This window comes from Lithobates pipiens, unplaced genomic scaffold (assembly GCF_037356315.1).
Source record: "Lithobates pipiens isolate NorthernLeopardFrog02 unplaced genomic scaffold, aLitPip1_a1.2 Scaffold_8, whole genome shotgun sequence".
Taxonomy (NCBI): Eukaryota; Metazoa; Chordata; class Amphibia; order Anura; family Ranidae; genus Lithobates; species Lithobates pipiens.
Window position 1 is genome coordinate 648,177,845 of NW_027507903.1, and position 26,028 is coordinate 648,203,872.

A 26,028-nucleotide genomic window follows, 5' to 3' on the forward strand; every position below is an offset into this window, starting at 1 on the left:
AGACCAAGTTACCAGTCCTTATAGGAACTTTTGTGGACCAAGCAGGTTGTGTGTTAGTGATTAGCAGACTGTACTTCAGTCCCTATACCAATGAAGGACTGCTGCAGTATAAGGCAGCGGTCAGCAGTGGTGCACCTCAACCCTATCTATTGTGGACCGATAGCAGTCCTTACAGAACAGCAGACTGTACCGCACTCTACCCTATGTACTGTAGCACCCTAGACCAATTTACCAGTCCTTATAGGAACTTTTGTGGACCAAGCAGGTTGTGTGTTAGTGATTAGCAGACTGTACTTCAGTCCCTATACCAATGAAGGACTACTGCAGTATAAGGCAGCGGTCAGCAGTGGTGCACTTCAACCCTATCTATTGTGGACCGATAGCGGTCCTTACAGAACAGCAGACTGTACCATACTCAACCCTATGTACTGTAGCACCCTAGACCAAGTTACCAGTCCTTATAGGAACTTTTGTGGACCAAGCAGGTTGTGTGTTAGTGATTAGCAGACTGTACTTCAGTCCCTATACCAATGAAGGACTGCTGCAGTATAAGACAGCGGTCAGCAGTGGTGCACCTCAACCCTATCTATTGTGGACCGATAGCGGTCCTTACAGAACAGCAGACTGTGCCTCACTCAACCCTATGTACTGTAGCACCCTTCACCAAGTTACCAGTCCTTATAAGGACCTTTGTGGACCAAGTAGGTTGTGTGTGACTGATTAGCAGACTGTACGTCAGTCCCTATACCGCTGAAGGACTGCTGCAGTATAGGGCAGCGGTCAGCAGCGGTGCACCTCAACCCTATGTATTGTGGACCGATAACAGTCCTTATAGAATAGCAGACTGTACCTCACTCAACCCTATGTACTGTAGCACCCTAGACCAAGTTACCAGTCCTTATAGGAACTTTTGTGGACCAAGCAGGTTGTGTGTTAGTGATTAGCAGACTGTACTTCAGTCCCTATACCAATGAAGGACTGCTGCAGTATAAGGCAGCGGTCAGCAGTGGTGCACCTCAACCCTATCTATTGTGGACCGATAGCAGTCCTTACAGAACAGCAGACTGTACCGCACTCAACCCTATGTACTGTAGCACCCTAGACCAAGTTACCAGTCTTTATAAGAACTTTTGTGGACCAAGCAGGTTGTGTGTTAGTGATTAGCAGACTGTACGTCAGTCCCTATACCGCTGAAGGACTGCTGCAGTATAGGGCAGTGGTCAGCAGCGGTGCACCTCAACCCTATGTATTGTGGACCGATAACAGTCCTTATAGAATAGCAGACTGTACCTCACTCAACCCTATGTACTGTAGCACCCTAGACCAAGTTACCAGTCCTTATAGGAACTTTTGTGGACCAAGCAGGTTGTGTGTTAGTGATTAGCAGACTGTACTTCAGTCCCTATACCAATGAAGGACTGCTGCAGTATAAGGCAGCGGTCAGCAGTGGTGCACCTCAACCCTATCTATTGTGGACCGATAGCAGTCCTTACAGAACAGCAGACTGTACCGCACTCAACCCTATGTACTGTAGCACCCTAGACAAAGTTACCAGTCTTTATAAGAACTTTTGTGGACCAAGCAGGTTGTGTGTTAGTGATTAGCAGAATGTACGTCAGTCCCTATACCAATGAAGGACTGTTGCAGTATAAGGCAGCGGTCAGCAGTGGTGCACCTCAACCCTATCTATTGTGGACTGATAGCGGTCCTTACAGAACAGCAGACTGTACCGCACTCAACCCTATGTACTGTAGCACCCTAGACCAAGTTACCAGTCCTTATAAGAACTTTTGTGGACCAAGCAGTTTGTGTGTTAGTGATTAGCAGACTGTACTTCAGTCCCTATACCAATGAAGGACTGCTGCAGTATAAGACAGCGGTCAGCAGTGGTGCACCTCAACCCTATCTATCGTGGACCGATAGCGGTCCTTACAGAACAGCAGACTGTACCGCACTCAACCCTATGTACTGTAGCACCCTAGACCAATTTACCAGTCCTTATAGGAACTTTTGTGGACCAAGCAGGTTGTGTGTTAGTGATTAGCAGACTTTACTTCAGTCCCTATACCAATGAAGGACTGCTGCAGTATAAGGCAGCGGTCAGCAGTGGTGCACCTCAACCCTATCTATTGTGGACCGATAGCGGTCCTTACAGAACAGCAGACTGTACCGCACTCAAGCCTATGTACTGTAGCACCCTAGACCAAGTTACCAGTCCTTATAGGAACTTTTGTGGACCAAGCAGGTTGTGTGTTAGTGATTAGCAGACTGTACTTCAGTCCCAATACCAATGAAGGACTGCTGCAGTATAAGGCAGCGGTCAGCAGTGGTGCACCTCAACCCTATCTATTGTGGACCAATAACAGTCCTTACAGAACAGCAGACTGTACCGCACTCAACCCTATGTACTGTAGCACCCTAGACCAAGTTACCAGTCTTTATAAGAACTTTTGTGGACCAAGCAGGTTGTGTGTTAGTGATTAGCAGACTGTACGTCAGTCCCTATACCGCTGAAGGACTGCTGCAGTATAGGGCAGCGGTCAGCAGCGGAGCACCTCAACCCTATGTATTGTGGACCGATAACAGTCCTTATAGAATAGCAGACTGTACCTCACTCAACCCTATGTACTGTAGCACCCTAGACCAAGTTACCAGTTCTTATAGGAACTTTTGTGGACCAAGCAGGTTGTGTGTTAGTGATTAGCAGACTGTACTTCAGTCCCTATACCAATGAAGGACTGCTGCAGTATAAGACAGCGGTCAGCAGTGGTGCACCTCAACCCTATCTATTGTGGACCGATAGCGGTCCTTACAGAACAGCAGACTGTACCGCACTCAACCCTATGTACTGTAGCACCCTAGACCAAGTTACCAGTCTTTATAAGAACTTTTGTGGACCAAGCAGGTTGTGTGTTAGTGATTAGCAGACTGTACGTCAGTCCCTATACCGCTGAGGGACTGCTGCAGTATAGGGCAGCGGTCAGCAGCGGTGCACCTCAACCCTATGTATTGTGGACCGATAACAGTCCTTATAGAATAGCAGACTGTACCTCACTCAACCCTATGTACTGTAGCACCCTAGACCAAGTTACCAGTCCTTATAGGAACTTTTGTGGACCAAGCAGGTTGTGTGTTAGTGATTAGCAGACTGTACTTCAGTCCCTATACCAATGAAGGACTGCTGCAGTATAAGACAGCGGTCAGCAGTGGTGCACCTCAACCCTATCTATTGTGGACCGATAGCAGTCCTTACAGAACAGCAGACTGTACCGCACTCAACCCTATGTACTGTAGCACCCTTGACAAAGTTACCAGTCTTTATAAGAACTTTTGTGGACCAAGCAGGTTGTCTGTTAGTGATTAGCAGACTGTACGTCAGTCCCTATACCAATGAAGGACTGCTGCAGTATAAGGCAGCGGTCAGCAGTGGTGAACCTCAACCCTATCTATTGTGGACTGATAGCGGTCCTTACAGAACAGCAGACTGTACCGCACTCAACCCTATGTACTGTAGCACCCTAGACCAAGTTACCAGTCCTTATAAGAACTTTTGTGGACCAAGCAGGTTGTGTGTTAGTGATTAGCAGACTGTACTTCAGTCCCTATACCAATGAAGGACTGCTGCAGTATAAGGCAGCGGTCAGCAGTGGTGCACCTCAACCCTATCTATTGTGGACCGATAGCGGTCCTTACAGAACAGCAGACTGTACTGCACTCAACCCTATGTACTGTAGCATCCTAGACCAAGTTACCAGTCCTTATAGGAACTTTTGTGGACCAAGCAGGTTGTGTGTTAGTGATTAGCAGACTGTACTTCAGTCCCTATACCAATGAAGGACTGCTGCAGTATAAGGCAGCGGTCAGCAGTGGTGCACCTCAACCCTATCTATTGTGGACCGATAGCGGTCCTTACAGAACAGCAGACTGTACCGCACTCAACCCTATGTACTGTAGCACCCTAGACCAAGTTACCAGTCCTTATAGGAACTTTTGTGGACCAAGCAGGTTGTGTGTTAGTGATTAGCAGACTGTACTTCAGTCCCTATACCAATGAAGGACTGCTGCAGTATAAGGCAGCGGTCAGCAGTGGTGCACCTCAACCCTATCTATTGTGGACCGATAGCGGTCCTTACAGAACAGCAGACTGTGCCTCACTCAACCCTATGTACTGTAGCACCCTTCACCAAGTTACCAGTCCTTATAAGGACCTTTGTGGACCAAGTAGGTTGTGTATGACTGATTAGCAGACTGTACGTCAGTCCCTATACCGCTGAAGGACTGCTGCAGTATAGGGCAGCGGTCAGCAGCGGTACACCTCAACCCTATGTATTGTGGACCGATAACAGTCCTTATAGAATAGCAGACTGTACCTCACTCAACCCTATGTACTGTAGCACCCTAGACCAAGTTACCATTCCTTATAGGAACTTTTGTGGACCATGCAGGTTGTGTGTTAGTGATTAGCAGACTGTACTTCAGTCCCTATACCAATGAAGGACTGCTGCAATATAAGGCAGCGGTCAGCAGTGGTGCACCTCAACCCTATGTATTGTGGACCGATAACAGTCCTTATAGAATAGCAGACTGTACCTCACTCAACCCTATGTACTGTAGCACCCTAGACCAAGTTACCAGTCCTTATAGGAACTTTTGTGGACCAAGCAGGTTGTGTGTTAGTGATTAGCAGACTGTACTTCAGTCCCTATACCAATGAAGGACTGCTGCAGTATAAGGCAGCGGTCAGCAGTGGTGCACCTCAACCCTATCTATTGTGGACTGATAGCGGTCCTTACAGAACAGCAGACTGTACTGCACTCAACCCTATGTACTGTAGCACCCTAGACCAAGTTACCAGTCCTTATGAACTTTTGTGGACCAAGCAGGTTGTGTGTTAGTGATTAGCAGACTGTACGTCAGTCCCTATACCAATGAAGGACTGCTGCAGTATAAGGCAGCAGTCAGCAGTGGTGCACCTCAACCCTATGTATTGTGGACCGATAACAGTCCTTATAGAATAGCAGACTGTACCTCACTCAACCCTATGTACTGTAGCACCCTAGACCAAGTTACCAGTCCTTATAGGAACTTTTGTGGACCAAGCAGGTTGTGTGTTAGTGATTAGCAGACTGTTCTTCAGTCCCTATACCAATGAAGGACTGCTGCAGTATAAGGCAGCGGTCAGCAGTGGTGCACCTCAACCCTATCTATTGTGGACCGATAGCAGTCCTTACAGAACAGCAGACTGTACCGCACTCAACCCTATGTACTGTAGCACCCTAGACCAAGTTACCAGTCTTTATAAGAACTTTTGTGGACCAAGCAGGTTGTGTGTTAGTGAATAGCAGACTGTTCGTCAGTCCCTATACCGCTGAAGGACTGCTGCAGTATAGGGCAGCGGTCAGCAGCGGTGCACCTCAACCCTATGTATTGTGGACCGATAGCAGTCCTTATAGAATAGCAGACTGTACCTCACTCAACCCTATGTACTGTAGCACCCTAGACCAAGTTACCAATCCTTATAGGAACTTTTGTGGACCAAGCAGGTTGTGTGTTAGTGATTAGCAGACTGTACTTCAGTCCCTATACCAATGAAGGACTGCTGCAGTATAAGGCAGCGGTCAGCAGTGGTGCACCTCAACCCTATCTATTGTGGACCGATAGCAGTCCTTACAGAACAGCAGACTGTACCGCACTCAACCCTATGTACTGTAGCACCCTAGACAAAGTTACCAGTCTTTATAAGAACTTTTGTGGACCAAGCAGGTTGTGTGTTAGTGATTAGCAGACTGTACGTCAGTCCCTATACCAATGAAGGACTGTTGCAGTATAAGGCAGCGGTCAGCAGTGGTGCACCTCAACCCTATCTATTGTGGACTGATAGCGGTCCTTACAGAACAGCAGACTGTACCGCACTCAACCCTATGTACTGTAGCACCCTAGACCAAGTTACCAGTCCTTATAAGAACTTTTGTGGACCAAGCAGTTTGTGTGTTAGTGATTAGCAGACTGTACTTCAGTCCCTATACCAATGAAGGACTGCTGCAGTATAAGACAGCGGTCAGCAGTGGTGCACCTCAACCCTATCTATCGTGGACCGATAGCGGTCCTTACAGAACAGCAGATTGTACCGCACTCAACCCTATGTACTGTAGCACCCTAGACCAATTTACCAGTCCTTATAGGAACTTTTGTGGACCAAGCAGGTTGTGTGTTAGTGATTAGCAGACTGTACTTCAGTCCCTATACCAATGAAGGACTGCTGCAGTATAAGGCAGCGGTCAGCAGTGGTGCACCTCAACCCTATCTATTGTGGACCGATAGCGGTCCTTACAGAACAGCAGACTTTACCGCACTCAACCCTATGTACTGTAGCACCCTAGACCAAGTTACCAGTCCTTATAGGAACTTTTGTGGACCAAGCAGGTTGTGTGTTAGTGATTAGCAGACTGTACTTCAGTCCCAATACCAATGAAGGACTGCTGCAGTATAAGGCAGCGGTCAGCAGTGGTGCACCTCAACCCTATCTATTGTGGACCAATAACAGTCCTTACAGAACAGCAGACTGTACCGCACTCAACCCTATGTACTGTAGCACCCTAGACCAAGTTACCAGTCTTTATAAGAACTTTTGTGGACCAAGCAGGTTGTGTGTTAGTGATTAGCAGACTGTACGTCAGTCCCTATACCGCTGAAGGACTGCTGCAGTATAGGGCAGCGGTCAGCAGCGGTGCACCTCAATCCTATGTATTGTGGACCGATAACAGTCCTTATAGAATAGCAGACTGTACCTCACTCAACCCTATGTACTGTAGCACCCTAGACCAAGTTACCAGTCCTTATAGGAACTTTTGTGGACCAAGCAGGTTGTGTGTTAGTGATTAGCAGACTGTACTTCAGTCCCTATACCAATGAAGGACTGCTGCAGTATAAGGCAGCGGTCAGCAGTGGTGCACCTCAACCCTATCTATTGTGGACCGATAGCGGTCCTTACAGAACAGCAGACTGTGCCTCACTCAACCCTATGTACTGTAGCACCCTTCACCAAGTTACCAGTCCTTATAAGGACCTTTGTGGACCAAGTAGGTTGTGTGTGACTGATTAGCAGACTGTACGTCAGTCCCTATACCGCTGAAGGACTGCTGCAGTATAGGGCAGTGGTCAGCAGCGGTGCACCTCAACCCTATGTATTGTGGACCGATAACAGTCCTTATAGAATAGCAGACTGTACCTCACTCAACCCTATGTACTGTAGCACCCTAGACCAAGTTACCAGTCCTTATAGGAACTTTTGTGGACCAAGCAGGTTGTGTGTTAGTGATTAGCAGACTGTACTTCAGTCCCTATACCAATGAAGGACTGCTGCAGTATAAGGCAGCGGTCAGCAGTGGTGCACCTCAACCCTATCTATTGTGGACCGATAGCAGTCCTTACAGAACAGCAGACTGTACCGCACTCAACCCTATGTACTGTAGCACCCTAGACCAAGTTACCAGTCTTTATAAGAACTTTTGTGGACCAAGCAGGTTGTGTGTTAGTGATTAGCAGACTGTACGTCAGTCCCTATACCGCTGAAGGACTGCTGCAGTATAGGGCAGCGGTCAGCAGCGGTGCACCTCAACCCTATGTATTGTGGACCGATAACAGTCCTTATAGAATAGCAGACTGTACCTCACTCAACCCTATGTACTGTAGCACCCTAGACCAAGTTACCAGTCCTTATAGGAACTTTTGTGGACCAAGCAGGTTGTGTGTTAGTGATTAGCAGACTGTACTTCAGTCCCTATACCAATGAAGGACTGCTGCAGTATAAGACAGCGGTCAGCAGTGGTGCACCTCAACCCTATCTATTGTGGACCGATAGCAGTCCTTACAGAACAGCAGACTGTACCGCACTCAACCCTATGTACTGTAGCACCCTAGACAAAGTTACCAGTCTTTATAAGAACTTTTGTGGACCAAGCAGGTTGTGTGTTAGTGATTAGCAGACTGTACGTCAGTCCCTATACCAATGAAGGACTGCTGCAGTATAAGGCAGCGGTCAGCAGTGGTGCACCTCAACCCTATCTATTGTGGACCAATAACAGTCCTTACAGAACAGCAGACTGTACCGCACTCAACCCTATGTACTGTAGCACCCTAGACCAAGTTACCAGTCCTTATAAGAACTTTTGTGGACCAAGCAGGTTGTGTGTTAGTGATAAGCAGACTGTACTTCAGTCCCTATACCAATGAAGGACTGCTGCAGTATAAGACAGCGGTCAGCAGTGGTGCACCTCAACCCTATCTATTGTGGACAGATAGCGGTCCTTACAGAACAGCAGACTGTACCGCACTCAACCCTATGTACTGTAGCACCCTAGACCAATTTACCAGTCCTTATAGGAACTTTTGTGGACCAAGCAGGTTGTGTGTTAGTGATTAGCAGACTGTACTTCAGTCCCTATACCAATGAAGGACTGCTGCAGTATAAGGCAGCGGTCAGCAGTGGTGCACCTCAACCCTATCTATTATGGACCGATAGCGGTCCTTACAGAACAGCAGACTGTACCGCACTCAACCCTATGTACTGTAGCACCCTAGACCAAGTTACCAGTCCTTATAGGAACTTTTGTGGACCAAGCAGGTTGTGTGTTAGTGATTAGCAGACTGTACTTCAGTCCCTATACCAATGAAGGACTGCTGCAGTATAAGGCAGCGGTCAGCAGTGGTGCACCTCAACCCTATCTATTGTGGACCGATAGCGGTCCTTACAGAACAGCAGACTGTGCCTCACTCAACCCTATGTACTGTATCACCCTTCACCAAGTTACCAGTCCTTATAAGGACCTTTGTGGACCAAGTAGGTTGTGTGTGACTGATTAGCAGACTGTACGTCAGTCCCTATACCGCTGAAGGACTGCTGCAGTATAGGGCAGCGGTCAGCAGCGGTACACCTCAACCCTATGTATTGTGGACCAATAACAGTCCTTATAGAATAGCAGACTGTACCTCACTCAACCCTATGTACTGTAGCACCCTAGACCAAGTTACCATTCCTTATAGGAACTTTTGTGGACCATGCAGGTTGTGTGTTAGTGATTAGCAGACTGTACTTCAGTCCCTATACCAATGAAGGACTGCTGCAGTATAAGGCAGCGGTCAGCAGTGGTGCACCTCAACCCTATCTATTGTGGACCGATAGCAGTCCTTACAGAACAGCAGACTGTACCGCACTCAACCCTATGTAATGTAGCACCCTAGACAAAGTTACCAGTCTTTATAAGAACTTTTGTGGACCAAGCAGGTTGTGTGTTAGTGATTAGCAGACTGTACGTCAGTCCCTATACCAATGAAGGACTGCTGCAGTATAAGGCAGCGGTCAGCAGTGGTGCACCTCAACCCTATCTATTGTGGACTGATAGCGGTCCTTACAGAACAGCAGACTGTACCGCACTCAACCCTATGTACTGTAGCACCCTAGACCAAGTTACCAGTCCTTATAAGAACTTTTGTGGACCAAGCAGGTTGTGTGTTAGTGATTAGCAGACTGTACGTCAGTCCCTATACCAATGAAGGACTGCTGCAGTATAAGGCAGCGGTCAGCAGTGGTGCACCTCAACCCTATCTATTGTGGACCGATAGCGGTCCTTACAGAACAGCAGACTGTACCGCACTCAACCCTATGTACTGTAGCACCCTAGACCAAGTTACCAGTCCTTATAGGAACTTTTGTGGACCAAGCAGGTTGTGTGTTAGTGATTAGCAGACTGTACTTCAGTCCCTATACCAATGAAGGACTGCTGCAGTATAAGGCAGCGGTCAGCAGTGGTGCACCTCAACCCTATCTATTGTGGACCGATAGCGGTCCTTACAGAACAGCAGACTGTACTGCACTCAACCCTATGTACTGTAGCATCCTAGACCAAGTTACCAGTCCTTATAGGAACTTTTGTGGACCAAGCAGGTTGTGTGTTAGTGATTAGCAGACTGTACTTCAGTCCCTATACCAATGAAGGACTGCTGCAGTATAAGGCAGCGGTCAGCAGTGGTGCACCTCAACCCTATCTATTGTGGACCGATAGCGGTCCTTACAGAACAGCAGACTGTACCGCACTCAACCCTATGTACTGTAGCACCCTAGACCAAGTTACCAGTCCTGATAAGAACTTTTGTGGACCAAGCAGGTTGTGTGCTAGTGATTAGCAGACTGTACGTCAGTCCCTTTACCAATGAAGGACTGCTGCAGTATAGGGCAGCAGTCAGCAGTGGTGCACCTAAACCCTATCTATTGTGGACCGATAGCGGTCCTTACAGAACAGCAGACTGTACCTCACTCAACCTTATGTACTGTAGCACCCTAGACAAACCAAGTTACCAGTCCTGATAAAGAGCTTTGTGGAACAAGTGAATTGTGAATGATTAGCAGACTGCAGCAGAAGGGCAGCAGTCAAGTATAATATTCTTTCTATATTTGGAAGAAAGAGTATTATACGTGTACAAGCCTATTACCATACTACTGATACCAGTCCTGAAAAGAACATTTGTGGAACTAATAGTAACAGCAAGTCTTTAAACTGACCCTCACTGCCTGACACACTGCTTCCTTCCTGTCCCTATACAAAGTGGCAATAAAGAGGAGACTGGAACGATTAGTGGTTACTGGAATAGCTCTTTTGTGGACCTGATAGTAACAGCTAATGATGATGATGATGATGATGATGACTAATCTGGCTGTCCCTAAAATAGCAGCAGACACAGCGCTCTGTCCCTTTCTCTAAACTGACAAAAGACACTCAGGCTGCTGCAACAATCAGTAGCACAGCAAACCTATATACACCTAACACCTATACCAGTCCTGAAAAGAACTTTTGTGTACCAAATAGCTAGCGATTTATCTCTCCCTACTCCACACAGCAACCTTTCCCTATAGTGACAGAAGAAAGAATGTAAAATGGCCGCCGGATCGGGTGTATTTATAGGTTAGGGGGAATGTCCAAGTGTCCATGTGCTGTCATGTCTCAATTGGCTGTCCTGTACCCCATGATGGATGTGTCATCATAGGTCAAAGTTCTTTTACACATTAAACACGTAAGTCCGCCGGGGCGAACGACGGCAATAGGCGAGCAAACGAGCGGACCGCGAACGACCAAAATTCGCCCCGAAACGACCGCCGGGCGAACCGTTCGGCCATCACTAGTCTAGGTCCTCATCAGGGCCTAGCAGTAGGGGAGAGACTAAACTTATAGATTTCTCCTCTGGGGATGAGTGTGTTCAAGAAATGTAAAGTATAGTTATGTAGTTCCACAGATGTTGTGGTTTCAAGTGATATGATTTTGTTATAAGTGTAATGTGAATATTACCTGATGTTGTTTTTGTAAAGTTTTGATTTTCTTGTATGTTAGCAGAAAACTATTAAAAAAATATCCACCTATATAGCTAGCTATATTGCTCTTTTTAAATAGAGCTTGCAGTCAGTTGTAGGAGATTGTGCATGCTGTCTGCGTGCCCTGACCGCAGTATACACCGTTATATCCACCTATATAGCTAGCTATCTTGCTCTTTTTAAATAGAGCTGCCAGTCAGCTGTAGGAGATTGTGCGTACTGTCTGCGTGCCCTGACCGCAGAATACACCGTTGTATATCCACCTATATAGCTAGCTATCTTGCTCTTTTTAAAAAGAGCTTGCAGTCAGTTGTAGGAGATTGTGCATGCTGTCTGCGTGCCCTGACCGCAGTATACACCGCTATATCCACCTATATAGCTAGCTATCTTGTTCTTTTTAAATAGAGCTTGCAGTCAGTTGTAGGAGATTGTGCGTGCTGTCTGCATGCCCTGACCGCAGTATACACCGTTATATCCACCTATATAGCTAGCTATCTTGCTCTTTTTAACCACTTCCCGACCAGCGCACGACGATGTACGTCGACAGAATGGCACGGGCAGGCATATTGGCGTACATTTACGTTCAATATCGAATGCCGCCCTGCCATCGGGAGCGCGCCGCCAGCGGCGCGCTCCCGCGCTGGTCGGGACCCCCGTGAGTCTGGTCGCGGGACCCGCGGACTCAATCGCCGCGGGCATCCCCGCGATCGTCTCACGGAGAGGCCGAATGGAGGAAATGCAGAGTAAACAGCATTTCTCCATTCTGCCTAGCAACTAGTGATGCTGATCTCTGCTCCATATGATTGGAGCAGAGATCAGTGTTCACTAAATGAAAGCCAAACCCCCCCCCACAGTTAGTAACACATCCCTAGGAACACTTAACCCCTACACTGCCACCCACTGGTTAACCCCTTCACTGCCAGTGTCATTTACACAGGAATCACTGCATTTATATAGCAGTGATTACTGTATAAATGACAATGGTCCCAAAAATGTGTCAAAAATGTCCGATGGGTCCCCCACAATATCGCAGTCACAATAAAAATCGCTGATCACCGCCATTACTAGTAAAAAAAAAATAATAAAAAATTATTAATAAAAATGCTATAAAACTATCCCTATTTTGTAAACGCTATAACTTTTGCGCAAACCAATCAATAATCGCTTATTGCGATTTTTTTTACCAAAAATATGTAGAAGAATACATATCGGCCTAAACTGAGGGAAAAAAATGTTTTTTTATATATTTTTGGGGGATATTTATTTTAACAAAAAGTAAAAAATAATGCGTTTTTTTCAAAATTGTCGCTCTATTTTTGTTTATAGCGCAAAAAATAAAAACCGCAGGGGTGATCAAATACCACCAAAAGAAAGCTCGATTTGTGGGAAAAAAAGGATGTCAATTTTGTTTGGGAGCCATGTCGCACGACCGCGCAATCGTCAGTTAAAGCGACGCAGTGCCGAATAGCAAAAAGTGGTCTGGTCTTTGACCAGCAAATTGGTCCAGTCTGAAAGTGGTTAAATAGAGCTTGCAGTCAGTTGTAGGAGATTGTGTGTGCTGTTTGCGTGCCCTGACCGCAGTATACACCGCTATATCCACCTATATAGCTAGCTATCTTGCTCTTTTTAAATAGAGCTTGCAGTCAGTTGTAGGAGATTTTGCGTGCTGTCTGCGTGCCCTGACCACAGTATACACCGTTATATACACCTACATAGCTCTTCTCTAATTGAGCCATTTGCCATCTGCAGGAGTGGGTGCTGTGTGTGCCTCCAGCACAATATACACTACCCAATTGCTGGTTTTCCCATCTCCCTTCAGGCCATTACCATGTCTGGAAGGCCAGCAAGGAGAAGCAGACAGGCATGAGCTGATAAAAGATGGCAAGCAGGCTCTGTGTTTAGAGACAACAGTGCTAGTCGTGGACGTGGTGCATCGTCATCATCAGCATGTGGCCATGGGACACGCTTGTCCTTCTTTTCGGCAGCTGGACATGTTGAGCCGCAACATGCCGAAGACTTGGTAGAGTGGATGACCAAGCCCTCTTCATCCTCCTCATCCTCTCTCACCCAGGCTCAGGGTACTAGCAAAGCAGCTGCCAACGCATCGTCTTCCCTCCTTTCAATGTCATCATCAGTGACTTCCCTAGACCCACCACGTCCTCCTAAAGAGTCTCCTGAACTCTTTGAGCACAGTGTTGGATACATGCTCCAGGAGGATGCCCAGTGTTTTGTAGGCTCTGATGATGATACTAAGCTAGAGGAAGGCAGTAGCGTGAGCGCAGAGAGAGGGGATGCTCAAGAAGGACAGCAATCTGGCAGTCATGTTCCACAAGCTGCAGCATACTGCCAGGTTTGCTCCAGCAATAAAGAGGGAGGGGATGATGAGGGCACTGACTCCACGTGGGTGCCTGGTAAGAGAGAGGAGGAGGAGGCACATGTCCAACGAGGCAGGATGCCCTCCGGGGGCCAGCTTAGGGGCAGCACACCGACTGAATCACACCGCAGAGGTCCGCCTGTGCAGGGCGCTGCCTCTGCGTGTTATTCTAAAAGTTCTTTGGTGTGGGCCTTTTTTGAGACGAGTGCATCAGATCTCACCACTGCTATTTGCAACATATGTCTCAAGCGTATCTTGCGTGGCCAAAACATCAGCCGCTTGGGCACCACATGCTTGACCAGACATATGTTGACTTGCCATGCAGCTCATTGGCAAGCGTACCTAAAAGACCCACACCAAAGAACAAAGCAGACCTCTCCTTGCTCCTCATCAGCTGGGATCTCCAACCCCACTAGACCTTCAGTCCTCTCTGAAACCTGCTCTGAGAGGAATGAAGGTGTAGAATTAGGTGTGTTACAGCCAAGTGCTTCCGGGCACTCTGCTAGCAGTACACCCACGTTTGATTATAGCAGGCCAATGTCCCTGCCCCAGCTGCTGGACCACCGAAAGCCATCCACATGCCCAGCGGTTGAATGCTAGCTTGGCTAAATTGCTAGCACTTCAACTGCGGCCTTTTCAGTTGGTAGACTCGGCCCCCTTCCGTGAGTTTGTACAATGTGCGGTTCCTCAGTGGCAGGTCCCCAAACGCCACTTTTTCTCACGGAAGGCGATTCCGGCTCTCTACCGGCATGTGGAAGGCAATGTCCTTGCCTCGCTGGACAGGGCGGTCAGCGGTAAGGTGCATATTACCGCTGACTCATGGTCCAGCAGGCATGGACAGGGACATTACCTGTCTTTCACGGCCCATTGGGTCACTCTTCTGGCAGCTGGGAAGGATGCAGGACAAGGTGCAGTAGTGTTGGAGGTTGTTCGGCCACCACGCCTCCAAAATGCTACTATTGGTTGTGACACACCTCTCTCCTCCACTCCCTCCTCTTCTTCTTCCTCCATGGCCTCCTCCAGTGCTCTGTCCTCAGAACCACCGGTGCTCCATAGGCGTTCCAGGGGCTACGCAAGTACGCAGGAAAAACGATGCCATGCCGTGCTTGTGCTGGTTTGTTTGGGGGACAGGAGCCACATTGGGGCAGATGTTTTGTCAGCTCTGCAGGGGCAGGCCGAGAGGTGGTTGACGCCACGCCAGCTTAAGCCAGGAATGGTGGTTTGCGACAATGGCACCAACCTCCTCTCCGCCCTCCGACAGGGACAACTGACCCATGTGACCTGTGTGGCTCACGTCCTTAACCTGGTGGTGCAGCAGTTCTTGGGCAGGTACCCGGGCTTACAGGATGTCCTGAAGCAGGCCAGGAAAGTCTGTGTGCATTTCCGCCGATCATTTAATGCCTGTGCTCGGCTGGCTGAGCTCCAAAAGGAGTTGAACCTGCCCAAGAACCGCCTTATATATGACATGCCCACCAGGTAGAACTCAACGTTGGCCATGCTTCAGCGGCTGCACATGCAGCAGAGGGCCATCAATGAGTACCTGTGCACCAGGACAGGGTCAGGGGAGCTCAGTTTTTCTCACCACGCCAGTGGGGCTTGATCAGGGATGCATGCACTGTCCTGTCACCATTTGAGGAGGCCACAAGGATGGTGAGCAGTGACAGTGCATGCATCAGTGACACTGTACCTCTTGTCCACCTCTTGGAGCATACGCTGCATGGAATAATGGACAGGGCACTAGAGGCAGGAAGAGGAGGACTTTCTTGCCTCTCAAGGCCCCCTTTATCCAGACAGTGTTCCTCCTATGCCACCCATCACACAGGAAGAGGAGGAGGAGGAGGAGGATGATTGTGTCAGTATGGAGGTGGAGGCTGGCACTCAGCATCAGCAGCAGTAGCAGCAGTCTTGTAGGAATGGTTTACAGTCCCAAGAAACCTGTGGACTTGTACGTGGCTGGGAGGATGTAGCTGCGGATCATGTTGTCCTTAGTGACCCAGAGGACTCCGGACCGAATGCCTCAGCTAACCTACGCTGCATGGCCTCCCTGATCCTGCAAAGACTGCGGAAGGATCCTCGTATTCTTCAGATCAAGGAGAGGGACCATTACTGGCTGGCCACTCTCCTTGATCCACGGTACAAGGGTAAGGTTGCCGACCTTATCTTGCCATCGCAGAGGGAGCAGAGGATGAGATATCTCCGGGAGGCCTTGCAGAAAGGTCTGTGCAACGCGTTCCCAGAGACTGGGAGGTTACAAACTCCTGGTCCTGGACAACGTGTTGCTGAGGCATCGGTCAGAAGGAGCGGTGGAGAAGGTGGCCGTCTGAACGATGCGTTCAGACAATTTTTTAGTCTGCAGCCCCAAGGTATGATTGGTTCCAGCAACCATCGCCAGCGTCTGATTTACATGGTGCAGGAATACCTAGGGGCAAGGTCAGACTTGGACACCTACCCCACCGAAAATCCTCTGGCTTACTGGGTCTTGAGGATGGATCACTGGCCAGAGCTTGCACAGTATGCAATTGAGCTACTGGCCTGTCCTGCATCCAGCGTTCTTTCGGAACGCAACTTCAGTGCTGCTGGTGGCTTTGTTACCGATCACATGGTGCGCCTGTCCACCGACTCAGTTGATCGACTGACCTTCATCAAGATGAATCAGTCTTGGATGCTTATACATCAGCATAAAAACACAACTCCTTTCTCTCTATTCATTTCCCTGAAGAAGTCACGTGACGGTGACGAATGCGCAAGGAAGGAAGCGAGAGAGACACTAGGAAGGACATTGGAACGCACCGTTCGTTACTTTGCTTGTTGCTCTATTACTGCAGTTTTTATTCACTCAGAATGTGAGTACCCTGTCACTATACTTAAATAAAATTCAATTAGTTTAAACTACTACACTATGGGACATTATCTCTTTATCTTGTGAGGCATACCTATCCCAGGAACAGGAGCCAGTTACCTACCTATACTATTAAGGCTGTAACCTCACAGCCGTGAGGCATACCTATCCCAGGAACAGGAGCCAGTGACCTACCTATACTATTAAGGGTGTAACCTCACAGCCGTGAGGTAAGGGCACATCCATCCACGTATTGGATAAATAGGAGGATTAAGTCACTGCACATGTATGCCTGCATGGATCACTGAAGTTCAAATCTAGTGCTTCCCCTTAGAACACAGCACGTCCACCGGACTGAATATCCCAGATTGATTTCTAGCACCTTATTTTTATGTGTTTATCATTTCACCTGCGTTGTAACGTTCTTTTACTGCTAGCACTATTTGCACTTTATAAACACTGCATGCATTTTGTTATATTGGATTGATTGTTATCTGTGTTTTTTCACTTGGCACTTTATAAACACCGCATGGAACATGCATTTTGTTATATTGGATTGATTGATATCTGTGTTTTTTCCACTTGGCATGTCACATGGGATTGTGCTTATGTGATTATTCTCACTGTACACTTCTAGTCATATATTTTGGACTATCACCTTAAGTTATATATTCATTTATTGTCAGCATATTTTATTGCAGTTTTGCACAGCACCCACGATTTGTATGTCTATTGTTTCAGGCATTCATCCATTACTGTGAGCTTTTCTTTGTATGGCACTCTATCAGAATCTATATTTGATTGCCACTCTCTAACATTTATTTTAGTTTAGCACGTACCGAACAAGGATTTGTGCACACCCAGACACATATAATTTTACACTAGCACTTTTTGACCTTTACCCTCTTATCCTTTACCTGTATACTCATCTGTTCCCCTTCCCCCTCCCTGCCGTTCCTTTCCCTTCCCCTTTTTCTTTTCTCCTTCCCTCTCTTTCTCCCCCCTTCCCCCCCCCTCCCTCTCCCCTCCTTTCTTGGATTTCCCCATTTGCGCAACACTAAAACCACTTAATCGATATTGCTCAGGGAGTAGGTGAAGCTCCCTTCAGTGTTTGCAGCATCCCTTTATTCCCCTTGTCAAGGTGGTTGGCGCAGAGGTACTTTATACACTAACCGCCTGTATACTGCTGTTCTGAGTATATAGGGCCTGGGGGCCACACGTATTTCCTTTTTTTAATATGGGCACGGGGTTCCCCTTAATATCCATACAAGACCCAAAGGGGCTGGTAATGGGCAGGGGGGGCTACCCATGCCATTTTTCTCAATGCTTTTCATCCATATTGCCGGAACCAGATATAACATTAAAACCGCAAGCAGTTTTAAATGGTGTTATTTCTGTTAAATGTCATTTTGTGCAGGGACTGTTCCAAACATGGGAAACATGTGGCACTTCACAGGCATACTATAGACACCCCCCAGGCACGATATTTAAAGGAATATTTCACTTTTTTTTTTCACTTTAATCGTCATTAAAATCAGTGCTCCCACCAAAAAGGCCATTTTTAAAAACATTTTAGGCATTGACCCATGTCCCCTGGGGCAGGAGCCAGGTCCCCAAACCCTTTTTAGGACAGTATATTGCATATTAGCCATTAAAATTAGCACTTTTAATTTCAAACGTTCAAGTCCCATAGACAATGGGGTTCTAAAGTTCGTACGAATTTTGGGTCCGTTCGAAAGTCCTGGTGCGAACCGAACCGGGGGGTGTTTGGCTCATCCCTAGTCCTGTATAATTTCAACCTTTATTTCAACGTGAAGCAGGAAAGAGGGAATACAGGCAAAACCCTGCCACAGGATGTTCTATACACGTGATTCTATGTTTTTGAGCTATGTTTTTGAGCTATGTTTTTCAATTTCTGCTAATGTAAGCATTTTCATAGTTATATGATTATTCAGCATATTGAAGTATAATAGGGTTAGATAAAACATATTTCTAAGCATTTTAAACTTAATGAAGATAAAGTTATATTTCTATGCATATTCATAGCTGACATTTAAAGGTATAATACTTAATTTCTCTAACATCTCCCTCCTTTTATACTCATAATGTCACTAATTCAAATATTCAGGTTCTTTGGTTTACCAGGTATTATCATTTAGACAAATAAGTCTTTTGAAAGGTGTGTAAATTCATCTTCATCAGGTTCCGGGTATAGTTCAGTGTTCTGCAAAAGCATAGTCTTAGTTAAAGATGTGTCAATCAGTCTTTGGAGAATTCCTCTAGTACAGGGAATGCAGCAACATCCACACAGCATAAGGACCGTGACTGCCATGAAAACAGAGATGAGCAAACTTTTTGCAAGATCACCCCATTTACCAAACCATTTTTCGAAGAGTCCTGTTAGGGGGTTCTCTACACCAGAGTTCTCAGTTAGTTCCTTGGATAACATTTATAGGCCTTGCAAAGCCTACAAATCAGGTGCCATCATGTATTGTTTGGAATAAAAGTGCAGCAGAAGGTGCTGAACATTTTGCATACCTTGCCCCTTTCTGCCAGCAATATTTCCAATGTTATACGGTTCTGCCACGCTGTCAAAGAGGTGGCGTCCAGTTGTCATGCTATACCTTTGATAGCATCTCTGGTTTAATTCACAAACCTCTGCTGGTTGTAATAGATGTAGCTTATCCAGTCGACGTTCTTATTTGGCTGTGCCCATAGGAAGAGTGAGGTGATTCCTGCTGTTACTTGATTCTGCGTGTTAAACTCCTCATGGAACACGGTTGTCAAATGATCCTGGACACTTAAGTCACTTAAAATAGTGTTTACCTGGTAGTCTCTTCAATTTGTTAGACATAGGAACAATATAAAAGGGAAGCAACAAGCGAGTAAGGGCACAGCTACCCTCCCATCTAGGTGGCAGTCTGGGCCTTAGTTTCTTGTCCCCACACAGCCACCAAACATCAGCCAGTTACCGTTTCTGTTCCTGAAACCATTTTAGTTGGTACTTAATGTCTGTAGTTGATGTTGTAGTTACACAGTATTCAGGAGATAGAGTGCCAACCTTTGTACCATCCTTATCTTTGTTAGAGAAACAAGTACAATTTTCTGGTAGTGCTTGTACTGAGGGGGGTATACTTTGCATTTTAGTCTTAGGGTAGCTCTTTTTCTCATTTACACATTCTGACCCAGTAATATTTTGTGAAAACAGTCTTGTTATACAAGTCAAGTCTATTTCCTTTTCAGGGAGAGTAAAGGTGGTTAGTTGTGGCCTTGGGTTTGTACAAAAATACAATCACTTAACCTCTTTGCTTGGGTTGTGTATCTGACCCATTCTATCCATTCATATTTGTCTCCAAATCCTGTTTCTATACTTAATTGTTCCTTGTAGGTAAAATCTGTTTTAACGAGGAAAGACTAAGTTGAAACAGAGTTGGCTCTGGGGCTGGGGTGTCCTGACTAGGGGTTATAACCTAAATAGTGATTCTCTTTAGTAAGTCAGATATTGTACCATATATAAATTTGTTGTATTGTTTGATTTACAAAATGGGAGCCATTGCTACTGTAAACCAGAGAGGGGATCCCTTGATGTGGAATCACCTCTTTGATTAGTACTTTGACCTGTCAACAATAACTATACAGTACTTAATCTCACATTTGTTCAATTCAATAAAATCCATGCATATTGTGTGAAAGGGATAAGGGGGCTGTGGGAAATGACCCCTTAAGAGTCTCAGGGCACCATGTGCATGGTATCTGTTACAAATCAGACATGTGAGACAAAATCTTTAGAGTAGTTTTGTAAACCCATATGTTGTGTACACCCTGTACCATCCCTCCTTTTGAGTTATGGGCCTGCCCATGACTCAATAACACAGCATACCTGAATAGTGATGTAGATAAATTGAGTTTACCTTCTGTAAATGTGTATATACCATTGAACCATATAACTGGGTACCACCAATGTCGTAGGTGTCAGATCTGTAGGTTGAATAAGAGTAAAAAGAGAAAAACTGAATCCTTTGTCTCTACCAGTACCCAGAAAGAATATCAAATTGAACCCTTTATAACGTGTAGCTCTAAGGGTGTTGTATACCTTTTGCAATGCCCTTGTGGGCTCCAATATATAGGGAGAACCAAGCGAGCTATGCAAGTACGCTTGGGTGAGCATATCACAAATATTAAAAATGGGTATAAATTTCACTCAGTATCCAAACATTATGATTTACATCATGGCCGTAATCCAGCAAACACCCTATTTCTGGGTATAGACAAGTTTAGTGCACATTGGAGGGGGAGCTCCCTGGTGCGTGATTTGTCTAGACTAGAAATGATGTGGATACATAAAACCCGGTGCTATACTCCATACGGTCTCAATGTGGATGTTGACGTGAACGCCTTCATAGACAATAGCTAGACCCTTTTTTATGTGAACCACTTCCGAATTCCTGGGTCGTTCCGTATTCTCGGTCCTGATATGATTAGAGAATTGTGGAATTATCCACCTTTTGACAAATTAGTGAAGTACACTTCGAAGTACACTTTGAAGTATAGCAATTAATTATTGATCTTGTGGGATTTTTTCCATCTATCCGACATCATCCCTTTCGAGGTGATGTGAAGGGTTTATCCCGCTTCAAGTACTGACCAGTAAGACTTGGTTGAGTGGTTCTGGCCACCCTCTGTAATGTTTTAGGTCACCCTGTGAACGAGCTCTGTTTATCTTTTTAGGTGGGTAAAGAGGAGGGCCTATGGTCTCTGTTACCTACATATGGAGATATCATAGAACCCCTGACCTTTGAGGGCTTAGTATCGATTAAAATGTTAGATATTAGGTGATATGAATTAATATTAATATTTGACTGTCCTTTCTTAAGAGGTCTGCCATAATTGGTGAGCGACCCATAATAAATACCAATCAATACCCTCTCTTAAGAGGTCTGCCATAATTGGCGGGCGACCCACAATTAAGTATGTGATTGTGGTCCCCCCCTGCGGGTTTGGGTTAACTAAGCTCACTTGGGGATGGTTTTGTTATTTGTGATGTATGTAGCTTATTTGAGGTTTTTCCCAATGGCCTATGCTATATAAGGCCTAATTGGAATAATGTCCTGTATACGAGAATGTTCCTTTCCTTCTGTATAGAGTTTTATGTAATTTTTAGGTTTAGGTAGTGGCCTGATGGTCTGATGACCTGACAGTGTCCTCTTCTTATGTGGAAAACTTAGGTCGGGGAATGATGGTGGGCCCTCCTATATTCTGGGTGCAGTTATTAGAACTGTGCGTTCGGGTAAGGGGGGTTGATCTTGTCCGATCGTGCTCTCATAAGTGGTAGGTATGAGACCGGATTATACCATCATATATGATCCCATTTAGAGAACAGGCTAGTCCTGATTCTCTAGACTATTATTTAGTGTGGTTTATTTTTAAAGATCTTTTAATTTAATAAAAAAAGATCAAATGAGTACGAACCTATTTGTGAAACGGTTTGTGTCCGATTCCTTACAGCGTTCGAGTTTTTAGCTCATTTTATTTTCTTTTAATGATCAGGGCGAACGTTCAATTTTGCCCATTTCTAAAATGGCTGATTAGGAGCTGTAGCCAGGAGCTTGGAAGTGGGCGGTTACGTTCTGTAGCTAGTGAGTATTTAGGCGGAGGGTCAGCGCGCCGCCCGTACCCCAGGAAGACGTCACTTTTGACGAAACGACGTAGGGTGAGCGGCGTGCTGACGTTACCGCCATTCCCCGTCGACCAGGAAGGACGGGCAGTGATAATAAGAGAGAGCCGGCCGGCTCGTGTTTGTACTTACGCTTGTACTCAACTGGAATTTGTGAGTTTGTTTTACCTTATTTCGTTCGTAATAAATTTTTATGCGGAGTTACGCTATGGGAGCCTTTTTTTCTTGTCTTATCCCAAAATTCGGTGGAATGTGAGACGTTGTAAGAAAGAGATATAAGAGGTGGAGACGCCAGCAAGAACCCATTGAGGAGACCAGGAACGATCGTTTTTTCTTCATGCCTGTATGATCTCCCTAAAAAGAGATCTTGGCAGCTGGTAAGCCTCATTGAAATAGGTGGTGGATAGAACTTCCTCTTTGGGCGCACCTGCTATACATCTAAAGGGTGTTTATAAAGAGTCACTTCAAGGGACTTACTCCATACCTTCGTTCTTCCCCCTCTTTGGACTTTTTATGTGCTTCAAGTTTGATGTTTTTATACACAATTTTTCTTGACAGTATATATTGTTTTAACACTAGAATTTAACACGTCACATTGTTAATGCTGTAATGTATAAGTTTTAGCGCAGCCTTATTTTTTTGGTTTGGGTTTAGTGTGGGTATCTCACATTGGGTTGCAGCAGGAATTTATATTGTTATTATTTACATCATCATTTTTTTTGTTTTCACTGGCTTAGGCCTTGGTTTGAATTAATTGAGATATTGTTTGGACAGCGCTGTTTTCCAAAAAGTTTTTTAGTATATACCATTGACCAGTGTTGACCCTGTAGATAACCACTTTTGATTTTCACCTACTGGTGATCTTGTCTGCAATTCTAATAAGCATGTTTCATCAATAGCTTTCCGTACCTCATCATTTACTTGGAGATCTGTATTGCCTATGTGTTATGTGCATTCCCTAGGGTAATTGGATCTGTTCCTTTTCTATGTGCTGCACATTTACAAATAGCCACTTGTGCTGGTTTTTGTTCATGTTCTAGAAGGGTAAGAATGAGATCTCTATGTGTGATCGGTTTACCTGTGGATGTAATCATACCCCTATTTTTCCATTGCTGGGCAAATATGTGTATAGTAGAGAAAACATATTGGCTGTCAGTATAACTATTTTTTTCCCTTCCCTTAGACTGCAGGCCCTAGACCGGGCTATAATTTCAGTTTGTTGTGCAGAATAGGAACTGGGAAGGGGTCTAGCTTCAATGACCTGGTCATGTGTTACTATAGCATAAGCTGTTTGATTTATCCCTTTATCGTTGTTTCTACAAGACCCATCAACATAAAAGGAAATGTCAGCATCTAGAAAGGGAACATCAGTGAGATCCTTCATAGGGAATACCCTTTCATCGATTTGAGCCATACAATCATGTGGATCCCTGTCACCAAGTGTTGGCATTAGTGTAGCAGGATTTAATGTAGTACACTTCTTGATTGTAATGTGTAGTCATGCATGATAAATGCCTGACTGGAGATAATTAGGAGATTTTGTCTTATGGTAAGATCACTAAAATAACATGTGAGACCTTTAAGTACTATAGGTGGAACAATACCATCAATGCAGATGACCATATGGCCAATGAGGCTGCTACTACAACTTGTACACAGTGGGGCATATTAGTTAAGTAGAATGGAATTAGTTTGTGTTCGTTCCCATAAACCTGAGTGAGAACAGAAGTCATGTACCCCTCTTTACAATCTACAGTCTGATAAAGGGTTTCTGTAATTTGGCAGGCTAAGCACAGTAGAACCCACAATGAGATGCTTTACCTTTGTAAATGCATCCTCTGCTTGCATATTCCATTGGATGGAACATTTGCAGACATTTGTGTACCATAGATGAGATCAGAAAGAGGCGCTACCTCCGTAGCATAGTTAGCTACCCATGCTCTACAAAAATTTACCATGCAAAGAAATTACATTTCTTTTTTTTTACGTGGTTTGGGGGCTTGAAGGGTGGCCTCTTTTCGGATCTCATCCAGATGTCTGCCTTTTTGAGATATAATGTAACCCTGGTATTTCACCTTGTTTTTCAAAAGTTGTAGTTTAGTTTGCTAACCTTGTGACCTTGTTCTGCGAGGAAATGTATCAGAGCCAAGGTGTCAATTTTACATTGTCACTCTAAAGTAGCCATGTTATTTCCTTCCTTATCACAGTACAGGTATCTTAGGAGCACTTCAGTGTTAGTGAGACTCATTAACTGTTTCTCATAGGACCTATCAGGTCCATAGGTCTTTTTGTAGTACATAGTGCAATAGAGGTTCATCTGGACCTTGTACCCTCCCCTCACAGGTTTTTCAATTATTTCTGTCAGGGTTTTTAATCCCTCAGTTTGCAAATCCAAGCTCTATCACTATTGGGGCTCATTATCCACGGCTGTGATTTGTTTTTCACAGAGCCGATGGGCTTTGAGGCCCCCCCTCCACTGGTACAACAGAAATATCAAGAGCAGGCAACATGTCTCTACTTAACTGGACATTTAGTTGAAATTACAATTGTTCACTGAGCCTTTTTACCTGTCTGTGGATCTTCCACAGTAAGGCCTTCAGACACCGCCTCCTGGTGCATGAACCCATTTGCAGATTTTACATATACTACACCTTTTTTCTTTACTCCTGGGGGCATATCCAGCGGGTGTATCTGGGTCTTACGAGCCCAAGTATCACAAAGAAATGTTGCCCATCTACCCTTCACAACCAAGGTTATTTCTGGCTTGGCTTCAGCATGCAAACAATATTCAGCAGTGCACACATCAAAAATTTCAGATTCTTTCTCATCCTTTCCTTCTGCTTCTCTCTCTGCAGACACACTTTTACCATACAGGAAGCACTCCCCCTCATCTTTCCCCCTCATAATCTTGAATGTGTTCCCTGATCTTCTGTTCTGATTCTCAACCACATACACATTATTACCTTCACCTATCATAAACACCTTCCCTTTCTTTACTTTCTTATTTGGTTGGAAGTGCCCCTCAGCATGCCTCGCATAATTGATCAGCTCCTATGGTGTGCAGATCCTATGGTTATTCATGTGTTTGGTAACAAAACTTGATATAGGTGCAAGTAGCCCCTTCAAGATTGCATTCTTTAGCTGTTGCTCATATGCTCATATGATCTGCTGCCGCCGTCTCGAGGCCGCACACCCGGAGCCATGGCTAAGCTCAGTGGTAAGTATGGGGGGGCCTACAACCCCTCCTACCCTGTGCTTTCATAACTAATACTGTGCTATATTGCCAAACATATATATATTTTTGTTCATCCTAGGTACATTGTTACACACATCCACCCCTGAAGAGCGAGCTGGATCTCACGAAACTAGTCGGGTAGTATGATGCCCGTGTACCATGTACTACTTCTACATTTATGTACCAATACTCCTTGTTTATATATTTTTTAATTGGCAACCGTTGATGTTATTTATCCATGTAAACAATTGTACTTGAATAAACCATATACTATATTTACTACTGTTATGTTTACTGGCGGAAACAGTGCCCACTTCATTTAAAGTCCCAGGGCGAATCCTTTGTTGTTTGTTCTTTAGCTGTTGCTCATATGGGCCATCGTTCACTTGATTTACTGGGACTTCTATTCCAGAGTGATTATTGAAAATCTCCCTCATCCTAACAATGAAATGATTCACTTTTCCCTCTTCTCCCAATATACACTGATTTATAATGGACCAGTCGGCTTGACATATCCATCTATTCTCTATCCTTGCTATAAGAA

At 45.4% G+C, this 26,028-nt stretch overlaps 1 protein-coding gene and 1 long non-coding RNA gene across 2 annotated transcripts in view; both read left to right on the plus strand.

The window, feature by feature from the left end:
• LOC143962458 (uncharacterized) overlaps positions 1–26,028 on the plus strand; it is a 189,382-nt gene that overhangs the window by 139,334 nt on the left and 24,020 nt on the right. The window lies entirely within an intron of this gene.
• LOC143964183 (uncharacterized) lies at positions 25,430–25,763 on the plus strand. The gene is made up of 2 exons (XR_013271088.1): positions 25,430–25,466; positions 25,564–25,763. It is a non-coding gene; the product is annotated as an uncharacterized LOC143964183 (long non-coding RNA).